Source organism: Helianthus annuus, chromosome 2 (assembly GCF_002127325.2).
Source record: "Helianthus annuus cultivar XRQ/B chromosome 2, HanXRQr2.0-SUNRISE, whole genome shotgun sequence".
In the NCBI taxonomy this organism is placed as follows: Eukaryota; Viridiplantae; Streptophyta; class Magnoliopsida; order Asterales; family Asteraceae; genus Helianthus; species Helianthus annuus.
Window position 1 is genome coordinate 140,947,334 of NC_035434.2, and position 16,631 is coordinate 140,963,964.

Here is a 16,631-nt window from a genome sequence, read left to right on the forward strand (position 1 = left end):
GTAGTTTGGTTGTGCACTATGTCATGAATTTGAAGATTTTCTTTTGTCATATATTAAATTGAATGGAAGGTGTGAAAAAAGGCTATGGGTCATGTGAATTACCGAGCTCAAATATTTTTATATATTTGTTTATTATTGTTGATTACTACATCTAAACATCTACTAAAATATATTTGAACCTTAACTCCATGCATTGGTTTTTATAGGAAAGGCGAAGAAAGATACCATGCATAATAAGGCGAAGAAAGAGACCATACTTATGGCAAACATTGAACCGATGTTAAAAGTTTGGTCTTACAACGTTTAATCATCAAGTTAGGTCGAGACACTTTATTTTGCATATGTATAATGTTAGGATAACTTGGGATGTTTTAATTAAGTGTTTATATAATTCTAAAAATTTGATAAATGCTTAAATTTTAAAAATAAGAACTAGCAAGTTTAAAATAAAAAATAACTAAAAAGCAAAATAAATAAATAAATAAATTAATTTTGCGACTGCCAAACGGTTGCACAATTTGCGACTGCTAAACGGTCGCAAAACTGTAAAACGTAAGCGGTTGCAAAACAGTCACAACAAAACTATAAAAACCAAAAGCAATCGCAAAATTTGCAGCCGCTTATTTGCTCGCAGAAACTAGTCGCAAAAATTTAGTAGCAGTTGCAAATTGGTCGCAATAGGGCAATTGGGACGAGTGTTTTTCCAACTGCATGTCCGATCGCAAAATGGCCGCAACAGGTCAATTGCGACTTATTTGCGACCATAAATGTGGTCGCAAAAACCCAATTTTCTAGTAGTTCATTTTGTTAAATATAAGTTATGTTAACATTTTCCTTTTATTTTGTGAGTTTTGGTTCTGGGCTCTCCACACTAGGCTTAATTTTTGGAGTTTGGGCTTGTAGCTGATTGAAGTTTGGGCTCATAGCTGTCTTGTGGCCGTTTAGGGTTTGTTGCGGCATATTAAAAGGGAGAAGAGTCCAGAAACTCAATCATTCATTCCTTCTCATCTCTTACAAACCTGATACCTTTTCTCTGGTTCTCCGTCATCCTCACAAGTACATGCGTGTGGGTTTAGGGGTTTATTCTTGTTTAGATCACTCTATTGATGATCATCTGATTCACCAGTCACATCTTTCCTTTGTATTTGTTTCTGAGATTTCATAATAAATCAAGTTTCGTATTTTTGATCTTTGAGTTTTGACATGGTATTAGAGCTCCGAGGTTGATTCGGTGCTCTGGTGATCTTCTGCTTCATATTATCTGAGTTGTTGATTAACACCTTGTGTTAATCGATCCGATCTGGTTAGATCTAGGGTTTCTTCAAACATTTCGATGGTGGTCTTTGGGTTATTGATTGTTCTAAAGGCTCTGCTGGTTTCACGTTCCGGTGTTGTTTGGCTTCTTAGAGGTTGTTCTGTTCTTGGAGATTGAAACCCTAATTTCTAGGGTTTGGTGTTCTTCGGAAAAGTTCTTGTTGGTCCCTTTTTAGGGCAAACCAACAAAACCTGGTTTTACATCTTCTTTTCAGACTTCTGTAACCCTAAGTGAAGGTTATAGGTCTAATAGCTGGAAAGAGTTAAACGCTTGCGTGAGATCGTTCTATCTCTCTTTTAATTTTTGTTTTGCATTCATTGGTCTCTTGTGTCTAGGCATCTTGTTGCCGGGTTTAGACAGGCCGGTTTTGTTTTGGGATACAGAGAGGGTTCACTCTATTGCATTAGTAAGTTTGTTTGATCTGTTGAGTTGTGACTCCTTGGATATTGTCTTCGAAGGAACCTTGAGTGACAAACCTCTGATCGGACCTCTGTCCTGGTTTCGCCGGTCCTTATTCTGTGTTTTTTACCATTTGTAGTTGTTTCTGGTATTGTGTTCCTGTGTTCTTTACTTTGTGTTCTATTTGGTTATTTGGTTCTTATTACTGTGTTTCTTCTGTTTACTGTGTTTGGTTATTTTGTCTGTTTAAATGGGTGATAAGACTGAGTCTTCTGTTACCTTGGTTAGCAAATTTGATGCTAGTGATCCCTTATATCTTCATGCTAGTGATTCAAGTGGTCTTGCTATAGTCAATATAAAGTTAAAAAGAACTGAAAAATATGTGGTCTGGTCAAATGCTATGAAACTTGCACTAGTGGCTAAAAACAAATTAGAGTTTATTGATTGTACTTGTTATAACTCTACAACTGATGATGTTCTAGCTATCAGTGGGATCGTTGCAATTCTATTGTGTTAACTTGGATTTTGAATTATGTTTCTGATGAGTTATATGTTGGTCAAGTTTATTCAAAACTTGCTTCTAAGATTTGGGATAATTTGAAAGCTACATATGATAAGGGTGATGCTTTAGTAGTTTTTGGTTTGTATCAAAAAATCAATTATGTGAGTCAAAAAGGTGCTAGTGTCTCTAAATATTATCATAAAATTAACACAATGTGGAAACAATTTGATGTCATGCTTCAGTACCCTCTTGTACTTGCAATGCTTCTACTAAGTTTAATGAGTGTAATCAATTAATCAAGCTTATGCAGTTCTTGATGGGATTAGATAACATTTATCAACATGTTAGGACCAATCTGTTGACAAGGGACCCTTTACCCACTATTAAAACTGTTTTTTCAATTATCTCTAGAGAGGAATCTCATAGAGGATCAAATAATGTTTTAAAGGTTCCTAATGTTGGTTTAGCTGCAAAGTCAAATAATTTTAATGATAACAAGAAAAAAATTAACAAAGGTCCTCATCCAAATCTAAAGTGTTCTCATTGTAATAAGATTGGACATACTGTTGATAAATGTTTTGAACTGCATGGATATCCTTCAAATTATAGACAAAACCAAATCAAAGTGGTCATCAGTGGTCTAGGTCTAACAACTCCACTAGTAATGGTGCTAGTTCTTCTGTGAATAATTCGGTGAATGATAAAAGTGCTATTTCTTTGAATTCTTTTACTGTTGATCAGTTTTCTAAGTTGCCAGGGTTGCTCAATGAGAATAAAACAAAGGACACAAATAAGTCCAATGTAGGAGGTAAATGTTTTAGTTCTTTCTCTTCATTAGGATGGTACAAAAACGTATTTTGTTTCAATTCAAAAGGTTTTTCAACACAGAATCTGAACTGGATTATTGATTCTAGTGCAAACCAGCATATGGTTATGTCTATTAAAAACATGTTTAATTTAGATGTTGTTTTTTAGTATAATATAACTGTTAAGCATCCTAATGGAACTGATGTTAAAGTCACCCAAATTGGTTGCTTCAAATTATCAGATTCTGTGATTCTAAAAGATGTTTTGAAGTACCTAAGTATTGCGTGAATCTCATTCCTATGTATAAGCTAGCTAAGGATAATAAGCTTAGAGTAGTTTTTGATGAAAATACTTACTATATTCAGGATTTATTCTTAAAGAAAACCCTGGTGACTGGTAGACAAACTGAGGGTTTATATTTATGTGGTAACTCTCTTAGTTCTGGTTTTTCTTGTCTAAGTAAGGCTGAAAATATAAAGCTCTGGCATTCTAGACTGGGTTATCCTGCTGAACAAGTGTTAAATGTTCTACAAATTAAGTCTGAGTCTAATACTAACCCTTGTGATATATGTCACAAGGCTAAACAACATAGGGTTCCTTTTCCACTTAGTGACCATAGGTCAACTAAAGTTGGAGACCTTGTTCACCTAGATTTTTGGGGTCCTCACAAGGTCACTAGTATAGAAGGATACAAATACTTTCTCACTATTGTTGATGACTTCACCAGATCTGTTTGGGTTTATTTGAAGAAATCAAAATCTAAAGTTTTTGAAAATATACAAAGTTTTTACAATCTGGTTAAAAATCAATTTGAAGTTAGTATTAAGGTGTTTAGGAGTGATAACAGTTCTGAATTCATTAATTCACAAATGTCTGCTTTTGTTAAACTAAAAGAATCATTCATCAAACGTCATGTACATATACATCACAACAAACGGTGTTGTGGAAAGAAAACATAGACACTTGTTGAACATTGCAAGATCACTTAATTAACAGGCTTCCTTCTTCTGTGTTGCATGGCTGTTCTCCTTATGAAATGTTGTTTGGTTTCAAACCTTCTCTTGATCACTTGAAAATTTTTGGTTGTCTTTGTTATTTTACGGTCTTAGATAATCCTGATAAACTTGAAGAAAGAGCTGAAAAATGTGTTTTTATGGAATACTCAAATGTTAAAAAGGGATATAAAGTCTGCAGTCTAGATCAGAAAATTTTCATTTTTCTAGGGATGTTAGTTTTCATGAAACTTCGTTTCCTTTTAAAAATGATTCATGTTTGGGTCTAGATAATCTAAACAACTTATATCAATTAATTTTTTTTTGATAATTTTGAATTTTCAAGTGATGTAAATCCCAATGATATATAAAAAGATTATATTGAGTCAACTACTGTGATTCAGCAACACAGTGATGTAGTTGAATCAACTATTGATGATAATACTCAGCAGCCATCAGCTGGTGGTATGGCTGGTAGTCATGAGTCTATAAATGTTGAAGCTAGTCCCGTGAGGGCTGAGTCTAGTAGTGTAAATGATGGGTCAAACCTTCATGTGGGTATTCAAACTACTAGAAGATCTATTAGATCTGTTTTTGTTCCTAAAAGGTTTAATGACTTTGTTGTTGGTAATGCTAAATATGGTTATGATAAGTTTGTTGATTATTCAAATTTTCCTAGTGAAAATGTCTGTTTTGTTGCTAACGTTAATAAAATTGTTGAACCTTGCACTTATAAAGATGCTATTAAAGATAAAAGATGGATAGATGCTATAAATGATGAGTTGTCTGCTTTATATAGAAACAATACCTGGGATATTGTTGACTTACCTAGTGGAAAAAAAAACTATTGGGTGTAAATGGGTGTTTAAAGTAAAATATAAATCCGCGGGTGAAATTGATAGGTTTAAGGCTAGGCTTGTTGCGAAAGGGTTTAATCAACGAGAGGGTAAAGATTTTGAGGAAACATTCTCTCCTGTTGTTAAAATGGTTACTATAAGATGTGTTATTAGTCTTAATGTTCAAAATAATTGGCCGTTATACCAACTTGATGTGAAGTAGGACTTGTGGTAAAACATGTCATAAAGCTATAATGAAGTAGTAAAGGCTTTATCTTATAAACACCCACTCACTTTGTTCCCACACCAATGTGGGACAAAGTATTTAAAACCTTTTGAGACTTCTACCACCTCTTGATGAACACTTCTTTATTTTGCTATTAATATTATATAGGTTCTAGACTTCTAGTATATATATAGGCTCTAGATATGACTATATATATATATATATATATATATATATGCATGATATTATAAATTACCGATATCTCACCGCGGTAAACGATATCTCAAATATCGGTTCTTGACCGATAACCGATATTTTCCGCATTAACTGCATAGGTTATGGCTGATAATTGTTTTAAGGGAGTTAAAGGTTGATGTGGATATTCCTGTGATGTTGAAATGTGATAGTACAACTGCGTTATCTATTGCGGCAAACCTTGTGTTTCACGATAAAACCAAGCATTTTGAAGTTGACTTATTTTTCTTGAGGGAAAAAATTGCTTCGGGTCTGATTAAGACTCATGGTGTCAAATCCGAGCATCAGCTAGCTGACATGTTCACTAAAGGCTTGTTGCCAAAGACTCATTCTGAGATGTGTAAGTCTTTAGGGCTTATTAATCTCTTTGCACATTTAAACTGAGGGGGTGTTGAAATAACAGTCCAAATGTGTCTATATATGTTTATATTTCCTTTTGTTAAATATAAGTTATGTTAACATTTTTCCTTTTATTTTGTGAGGTTTGGTTATGGGCTCTCCTCACTTGGCTTAATTCTAATTTGGAATTTGGGCTTGTAGTTGATTGAAGTTTGGGCTCGTAGCTGTCTTGTGGCCGTTTAGGGTTTGGTGCGGCATATTAAAAGGGAGAAGAGTCCACATACTTAATCATTTGTTCCTTCTCATCTCTTAAAAACCTGTTACCTTTTCTCTTGTTCTCCATCATCCTCACAAGTACATTCATGAGCGCTTAGGGATTTATTCTTGTTTAGATCACTCAGTTGATGATCATCTGAGATGATTGGTGAATCTTTGCTTTGTATTTGTTTTTAAGATTTCATAATAAATCAAGTTTCGTATTTTTGATCTTTGAGTTTTGAGTTTCGTATTTGATATATATATATATATATATATATATATATATATATATATATATATATATATATATATATATATATATATATATATATATATATATATATATATTAAATATTTTTTAGTTAAGAAAATAAGTTAAAAAACAAAATTGGGTAAAGGAATCTTTTGAATTGTATTTCTTTTGTTTCTTCTTGTTTTCTTTTTATTTCTTTTGTTTATCCCACTAATCATTAATTCTCATATTTTTTTTAAACACAATACAATGTATTATAGGCGGGAAATTTAAAACACAACTAAAAACACTGTTTAACACTTAAAACACACAACTTAACGTTTTTGGCATGGTGTTTTAAGTTTTAAGCCTAGAATCCATTGTATTGTGTCTTAAATTGTTATATTTAATGTTTTTCCTGGCAAAACAACCTAAAACATCATGCCTAAATCCAAAACATAATACCTACATATTAATTCTTATACCTTCTCACACTTCTCACGAAAAATATCATTTTTACAGGATCGTAAGAGTATATATATATTGTTAGTGGTGTAGTATTGAATATAGATAATTACGTAAATGTAGGAGATTGATTACTTTATTGAAGCAAGTGATGGTTCAGGTATTATGTTTTGCCTTCATATGTCAAGCTTATGCTCATTAATCACCTGGATGCAGGATATAATCATGAAAGGATTTGAAATTTTGAATGATTATTATGATTGTTTTAGGTGAGATATAAGCATATAAGCAGAGATCGATATCAAAAACTATAGGATAAGTTGAAATTAACAGATGAAATCAAGAGGACCCATTTAATCAAGCAGATCGGAGCTGAAGAAGGATAAAACTATAAGGAAGAGGCAAAAAAAATTAAAAACAAACAAAAAGAAACGAAATTAAAACCAAAAGGTTTGAATTGTATTTTCTAAAAACTTGAAAAATGAAGAAAAACAAGTAAAATTGAGCAACCCTATAAATAATAAACCATCAATGTTTGTTAACAAAACTAAACAATCAATATTTCAATTCATGGAGAAATTATTAATTATTAATTGAATGAAAACGTGATTTTTTTAATATTATAATACTAAAGATTGTAGCGAATATGAATAAAAAATACTCGTGGAAATGTGAGAAAGCAGTGAGTACTGTTTGACATCACCTATTCTAGAAGGACAAAGCAGATGCTACGCTTAATTTGTATACGTCGACTGAGGTTTGTTTTTAAGTAAATTTTATTAAACCATTGTACATATGTTAAATATATTAATAAAATTTTATTCAGATTTAAAAAAATTCCAAGTTTATTACAAATTTTATTTCAGTATATTTTCTGATTTAATATCAAGCGAAAATAATTAAACAAAAGCCGACTTTGACTAACTATAGAATCATTCTCAATCACGCTTCAATAATCAAATTTTATATATTTTCACTTTTTATTTTTATAATATTGATTTCATTTTATAATAATATCAAAACATATGCCAATTTGCAGCTTTGGGAAAGGCCAAATCTGATGACTCAACAAGGGATTTGGAATGAAAATTATATGTTTGTATTGTATGTTTCGTTAAATATGCAAATATATAAAAAACAAATACAAAATAAAATTAACAACCCATTATGCTCACGTGAGTTTATCAAGTGTTGCTTTGTATTTTCCATAAAAGTATTGCGCATTAAACAATAGGGTTTATACTTTCTACGACTCAAGTCTAACAAATTTCAACGGAATTATAATAATATTTTTCTTTTCAAGAGCTTCAATTGTAAGAATTAAAAGAATTGTTACGTTGATAAAATAACTCTATATGACATTTTTAACAGAGTACTATTTAAGAATATAATATAATAAAAGCATATAACAACATCAACCGACTTTTGCAAACACTATTACATTAAGCTAATTAAGCATTATGGTTTTGGGGTTGGGGGAATGTTGTGGGGTAAGGCCGGCGCCGAAGGGTGTGCGGGATGGGCGACGGCTCAGGGCCCAAACCCATCGGTAGCCCAAATTTTTTTGTATTAGTTTTACACTAAAAAGTTAAAATATATATGTAATGAATCTGTAAAATATTATCTTGAATCACTTGATTTGGTGGTTTGAAAGTCTCTTTAATAATGAGAAGACATTGGTTTTAATACTGATGTCCTCAGTTTTTTTTCTTATCTATTTATTAAATGCAAATGACATTAATTGGCTAATTTTGCTAAGTTACACTAAATGATTGGTGTTGATTCAAATGACATTAATTCATTTTCGTATATTTAAATTTTTTAAATATATATTATTTTTAAAAGTTTATATTTAAGGGGCCCGTATTTTTTGTTTGCACAGGGCTTAAAGATTTTTAAACATTTTAAGAGATGACCCTGTTCTAGGGTGTTGATGTGGTAGGTGTGGGGAACATCGCATCATCCCCACATCTTGCAAAAAGATATGGTGTAGAGAGGATGGTCATCCCCTTCATCACGCAAAAATAGAAGGATTTCGGATGATGCAGGGAAGAAAGTTGATGTGGAGGTGGAGGATGGCGGGTGTTAACGTGAGAGAGAGAGAGAGCGGTTCCCGGGGAAGAGGCAAGAGCCGCGAGTATAACACACAAACATGTTGTCCACTTGTATTATCACGCCTTCAATAGAAATTAAGGGGCTTCTCTACAAATAATAGGACTTTATTGTCGCATAAAAATGAACAAGTAAACCAATTAAACATGGTTTTTAGGTTAATGACTGAGCTTTCTTAAGAAAATCATTCCAAAAAACCTGAGATTTATTTAATGCTTATAGCATAAAAAATTTTAGTGAACAATCAGATATTATTAACTATAACTTTGTAGGTTGTACTCTTAAGTCTTTGTTGAGATATCTCAGCTTTTTCTTACTTCTGTAGCGCTTCGTTCTTAGATAAATTATAAAATCTCTTACTTTTCTTCTGATTTATTTGTAGAACCATGGTCGAAGATTTTGAGGTACGTTTTATACATTTTATATGGGTGGAAGGGGCGCCCAAGGGTACTACCCTAGCTCCGTCCAATCATGCGCTGCCATGTTAATTCTATACCTAAGCATCCTAGAATCACTAAAACATTAGCGTCGGCTACCCACAAGTACTCTAGAATCATGGACCCAACCCTTTTACTCCGCCCACCAATCACACACACTCTCAAACCACTCTCTCTCCAAACAATTGCCATGTAAAATACCCTAAGCCGAACCCTGGGTGACGGCGGTGTTGCCGCATGGAATGATGTTTGATAATGTTCCAACTATATATTTAATTATATGGACTCTCTTAGTAGATATGTTGGATCAATGTGTTAGCTTATCATAAGAGAAAATGTAACACCTCGATGCTTCTTTTCTATAATGTTGGATCGTTGTGTTTGATAAGCTTTGACCACCTCATGTTATTAGATAACATTGGACCTTGTTATATAACTTATGTTTATAATTTTTGTTTACAATTTGATAATTTTTATGTTTCTTCGTTTTGTTTGTTTGATTTAGAACTTGGCGTAAAGACGTTGTCTTCTTGGTACAAAGAAATTGTTTATTGTTTTAGTTGATAAAAGCAATTGTATGATTATATTTACTTTAACTAATATAGTTTGTTTGATTGTTACAAAGACCTTGTTTGATTGTTACAAAGGCCTTGTTTGATTGGTATGAAGAAACATTTTATTTCTACTTTATAAAGAAGGTTTTAATATTTTAGTTTATAAAATAAGAGAACCGCTTTGAGCAAGTATAAGAAGGTTCTCCTGTGATTCCTAGCAAGCACTCATCATTGGTGTGTTAAAAGAGTCTTGTAGAACTAAGGTTGGTCTAGGATTCCGATCCTACTTACTAACAACGTAAGCATGCACATATGTAAAGCTTACATATCTCCTTTCGAAAATCTTAGCATTTTTATACTTCCATATTTTGTCCACATCATTGAAAATAACAGCTTCAATCATACATTTCCACTCGTTTGACCCATTTAGATTTTTAACTGCGTGAATGGCTTCAACTCCTCTAGTCGACGAATCTGGCCCATTTAATTTGCTAACTAAGGTAAAAACCTTAGTTTTATACTCAAACCAAAGTAACTAAATTAAACATAGAATTTAATGGCATTTTGATCTTTTAATGATCGGTTGTAACTGCTAGATTTTTCTGCCCCCACCACTATCATGAGTAATAATTGTGAGAAAGCGAGTAGCAACTCATCAACGGTAAACTTGCTATCAACGGTAAGTGTGCAGTAGCAAACCGTGTGCTAACATCTTACAAATTGTTACGTCAGTGTTTTTAATATCTCAATTCTTTTTAAAAGCGTTTTTAACATCTCAATTCTGTAAGATTAAATATATTTATTTTATATTTAATCTAGTAGCCATTATAATCATTTACATTATATGGATCAAAATATATAACAATTCTATTAAATAATTAGTTGGTAATTGTTGATGGATCTAATTACCCTTATTAACTAATTAGGGTTTTCCCCTGGGTGCATAAATAAGGAGTGTAATGTGGAGGTTAAAGGGTTAGACAATTACACAAACCCTAATAACACATAATATCAATCTCGCCTCCTTCTCCATAACCGATTCCTTTGTCGGTTTCTTCTCATCACCATCATTAGATTGCACCCTAAGGAGGAACCAGACCAAGATGACAATCATGTCAAAACTTATTGCTGTGTCTCCATCTGGATTCTCTGTTGGCCTGTACTGCTGCAATCAGGTATCTTTTCATGTTTTCCATTATGTCTAAACAGAACTGATCAACATGTGGTATCAGAGCATATATTGATTAGTCAGTTTTGTTTTCGTATCCATTATTCTGGGATTGAAATCTAGAAAACAGAAGTTTTGAAAACTCAATAAAACTCACGGCTGTTTTCGGGTCATATGTGCCGAGATCAATGTTTTTCGGGAAAAGAATGTTTTTTAAATGACTCGGAATCATAATGGTAAATCTTAATTGTACCGAAATCTGTTTAAAGCCTTAAAATTCAGGTTTCGGGTTCCAGAATCATGTTTTTCTTTTTAGGGTTCATCATGTGTTCTTAGGAAAATTCGAAATTCCTTTAGGTTTTGGAATATAATTTGGATTTTTGAGTGTTATTTCCCTGTTTGATCCAATTTAATCTGTTAAGTTTATTCGAAAACTGTTAAAAGATATACAGTTATAATTTTCGAAATATTATGATAAAATTAGATCATCACTAAAACAGGAAACCATATCTCAAAATCCCTAACAATTCGAATTTTCGGTTTTGTTTTCACATTAATAGTTGTAAAAGATGTTTCGAGATAAGTTTTAACCACCCGAGACAAAGGTCTCGACTCGAGACCACAAGAACTCGACTCGAAATCATAAGTGTTCGAGACAACGATTTCGACTCGAGATCATAAGGTCTCGACTAGAGACCACTGAGGTTTCGACTAAGGGCTTAAATCTTTACAACTCGAGACAAAGGTCTCGACTCGAGACCATAAGGTCATCACTCGAGACCATAAGGTTGCGACTCGAGACCATAAGGCTGAAACTCGAGACCGTGGTTGCGACTCGAGACCTCATTATGAGTCAAGATCTCATAAAATACAGTAGTCGAGACCATGGTTCCGACTCGAGACAAAGGTTGCGACTCGAGACCTCATAACTGACTCGAGATCTCAAAACTCAGTCGAGACCTCACTCGAGACCTCATTACCTTAGGCTGTTTGATGTGAACTAAAATTTAGCTCGGGGCTCCGCCCCGAACCCCGTGCGGGGGCACGCTAACAGGTGGTTTGTTATTAAATGATTGGTTTTTGTAATTACTTAGTTAATTAACGAGGATCAAATAATGTTTTACAAAACCAAAATGGCTTAACTTGAATGAGCTTCTGATGTATCACTTCTGGCCAAAGCTGATTTGATGCATCTACTTATCGTTCAAGTATTACGAAAGCTATGTTAAGTGTGCATCATAAACATGAATGTCTTAATATCTGGCCAAAGCCGATTTAATTCCTTCATAGATGACATACTTAACAAGTGCATAACTAAAGTGATTGTCTCAATTTCTGGCCAAAGCTGATTTGTTGCAACCACTTTGCACACATAATAAAGTTACAAATCAAACAAAGGGCTTATGCATATTTTGATCATAACGATTAGGTTTTAAATTAAGGCTATAGTATGATTAATGGGGGTCCTGAGTCGCATAATGATTCAACAGCTGTATTTCTCTGCTATAGTACTTGTTTAAGGCTAAAATGAGTGTTAACTCCTGATCAGGCTTATCTAACACTCATAGTAAATGATTACTCGGCTAAGTGGGAGAATGTAAGATTAAATATATTTATTTTATATTTAATCTAGCAGCCATTATAATCATTTACATTATATGGATCAAAATATATAACAATCCTATTAAATAATTAGTTGGTAATTGTTGATGGGCCTAATTACCCTTATTAACTAATTAGGGTTTTCCCCTGGGTGCATATATAAGGAGAATAATGTGGAGGTTAAAGGGTTAGACAATTACACAAACCCTAATAACACATAACATCAATCTCGCCTCCCTCTCCATAACCGATTCCTTTGTCGGTTTCTTATCATCACCATCATTAGATTGCACCCTAAGGAGGAACCAGACCAAAATGACAATCAGGTCAAAACTTATTGCTGTGTCTCCATCTGGATTCTCTATTGGCCTGTACTGCTGCAATCAGGTATGTTTTCATGTTTTCCATTATGTCTAAACAGAACTGATCAACAAATTCTTTTAAAAGCTTGTTAACTTGGGACCTTATAAAGCCTTTTGACCGCAAGTCCGTTCCAACGTTTTTGTAGACCTTAAACGGACTACGAAGTGGAGGCCGTTTTGCAAAACATATAGAGATTAATAGAAAAATTAGCTGCTAAAGTTAACCTACGTTTAGTAATTAGCCCTAATTTTGTCCATAAATTCTCCTCCAATCCCGACAGACCCGATGCCATGAGTGTTACCGTTAGTGATAGTCGATAACCTAGAAAATCGAAAGAGCAGGTTGCGATAGGAGGTAGGAACGATGACTGCGGTTCTTACACATTTTTACTATCAAAAAATTCAAAAACCACTACCAACCTCCAAAAAAAATATATACAATGGATTCTTCAAGTTCAAGTGATTCGTATGATAGATTTGTTTTGTCATCCTCATCCGATGACAGGGCGGAAATATTATTATTAACAGTGTCGATGGTCGTGAAAGCTATTGTTCAAGATTCAAATGAAGGGACTAACCAACCCCGACTCCATTCAAGATGAAGATGAAGATGATTAATTTTTTTATGATGTAATGTATCTTTTATTGTAGTTATTTAATATAAATAAAAGTTGTTTTTAAAATTACTTTATTAAATTTCGTGATTGATATAAAAAAAATTTAGTGCCACATGGCACCCCAACGCCGTCTGGCCATGCCCTTTCCACACCCCACTTTTTTAGGTATGGACTGGTAGAGCCCATAACTGCCACGTGTTGAAGAATACTCCCAACCTAAGTCTCCCACACCCCATAGTCTAATAACTAAAAACAACAGCACATTTATATTTATTGTGTAATTAAAAAGCAATAACTACAATAAATAAAAGTTTGCTTTCTGGAAAAAAAAAGGAGAAAACAATAATTCAAACAAGTAAAATCATAAATATATTCATTGCATCAGAAAACCTAATTTTCTGTTGATTTATTTAGGGAGTGAGAGGGTGCTTCAGTTTTCATCACTTTCTACATTCAACCAGCTTCCGTCACATCATCGAACTTCATTCCATCACTAGTGATGGGGTACTCGTATCATCTTCTTCTTCATCATCCAACAACGGCCCCTCAACAACTTTCAAAGATTTTCACGTGTGGTCACCACAACATGTTATGACCCCCACGTGTGGTCACCTTCAGTGGCAGCGGTGTTCCACATGTGGAACGTCAACCACCAAGGATCACAACGCTACGCCCCGCCTGCCCTTATAGTTAACATGTATTTAATTTCTAAGAAAAATATATAAATAAATAAATAAATAAACAAACTTACTTATAACAAAATATACAATTTACCATGTGAACGAATAATAATCCAAATTTGCCTAAATAATATGATCAAGTTCTCTTCTTTTTTCTTCGAAAGGCCATGATCAAATTCTCTTTGTATGCTTCTTTTCATAGTGGATCATCTTAAATGGTTCAAATACACTTTAGGAATTGAACACAAGAGATTCATCACTACAAAAAGGATAATAGTCCTGGACCGCTAGCCGAGCGCGATAGGTAAAAGAACCTTTTTGACAGGACCCGGAATTTGAATTTAGTTTGGATTGTTAAAACAACAACACGGTGGGGGACTATAGTCATTGAAAGCTATACATTTTCAAAGAAGATATTGGTCAAGAAAGAATCATAGACATGTTAATATAAATGGCCACATATAATGTGAGCGGCGGATAGGGAGGAATGGCCCCCTACCACAATAGTAATCGGATTGTGACGATTCAAGTTTATTTATTTTTAAGGTGGAGTGAATGCGATGTGAAACTTTATCTAAAATTAATTCAAATCTACTTAAACTAAGGACACTGACGCTTTATTGATCAAGTGTCGGTAATACTAATATAACACTCACTTGGGTATGACTGGCGTGTCACTAAGATGAAGTTAATGTGATGTGAAACTTTATCTTAAGTTAATTCATATCTACTTAAAATAAGGACACGGACGCTTTAATGATCAAGTGTCGGTAATATTAATATAATATTATTACCCGGATAGGACTGGTGTGTCATTTTTAAAGTACATCAGAGGTCAGAACATTATTCCATAAATTGTAAAATTTTACATTATTTCAAATAAGTCAAAATATCGTACAAAACATTTTAGATTTTTATGAAAATCCATGTGCGTCTTTAATCATTCGAGCTACCAGTCCACGCCTTCTCGAAAATCCATGAAAACATAATGTACATAAGATGGAAAAATAAATGTCTTAGTAAACTGAAATTTTTGTCACTTTCATCTAAAAAGTGTTTGCTCGCATCACGGTTCATGTGGTTTCAAAATCTTGTTAACGACATCCATGATTAGCATAAAATTAGGGGCATTTATGTACTTTTATGTATTTGTTTTTTCACCCCCCCCTTTTTAAACTAGGTTAATCTTCAACCATAAAACTCTATTTCACCATTTTGTTCTACATTTTCGTTAATATCCACCCATATCTGAACCCACACTATTAGCGACCAACACCCCCTTGAGCAACCATCTTCTTCTCCGGAAACATCATCCACATGTCCAACGAACTGTCACACACCTCCGGGGGGAGTCCTAATACACCATCCTATCCTCCAAACACCTCCCTATTATATATAAGTTAGATCCTTTTCCCCTGTCTTCTTTTTGAATACCCATTCGGAATCAAACAACACTATAAGGGGATTGGATTATGATTCATGTGAATGGTACATATAAAATATATCAATTACACAAGTTTTACATTTGTAAAAATGGATACCACCTAAACTAAACTACACACATAAAAGGCAAGTGTACCTATCATATACGCGGTATAGTAGGGGTAAGAACCAAACATCGATCCTAAGGATAAAGTGGCTCCTAATAATCTATCGACTGTTAATATCTAACCGTTGTAAGAGTGATTTGTGAAGAGACTAATGATTGCAAGTAAACACAAATTGTGGATTCAGAGAATGAAGATTAGAGAATTAATCATTTAGACTTTGACTCATCTTGACAGGAATGACCATCGGTCTTAATTGGTTAAAAAGACTATTATACTTTATTTCAAAAAGTGTGTGAAGTGCTAAAATGGATTAGATCCTTACTAGGGTTAATCCCACAAAACTATAGAATCAATGTTATAGACATACACCAAAAACTAATCTTGTGAAGCAAGTTTTAGTTACCATCCTTCATGACTTAGGAGTATCTTATATTGTTCTAGCAATGGTTTATTAACGAACCGAGTGAATTGCTTTCTATGTTACTCAATTTATAGCAAACCCTAACTAGTTTTCAAATCCTTTTATTCAGACCCTTCCTCGTCGGTAGCTCACTAGTTTTACGAGTTATATCACTAATTTTTCTATTACCAGTTTAGGATTCAAGCCTCAGATTATAAGTGCACTTTTGTAACCTAGAGATAATACGTGTTGAATCTAGCATGCATAACTTCATAGAAAAATAAACAAGACAACACAAACCAGATCTAAAACCAATAATAACAAGTAATCATACACATCATAAGATCAAAATAACCTAACTTTATTAAACTCACACAATCATACGTAAAAATCAATGATAAATCAAAGTAGAACAAGAATCATCTTAGCCTAAATGGCTTACAAAAGTTTAGCCTAGCATAGTAATGTAAAACAAGCCAAAACTAGATCTAAAAGAAGTCATGGATGTGACAGAATCTGAAAT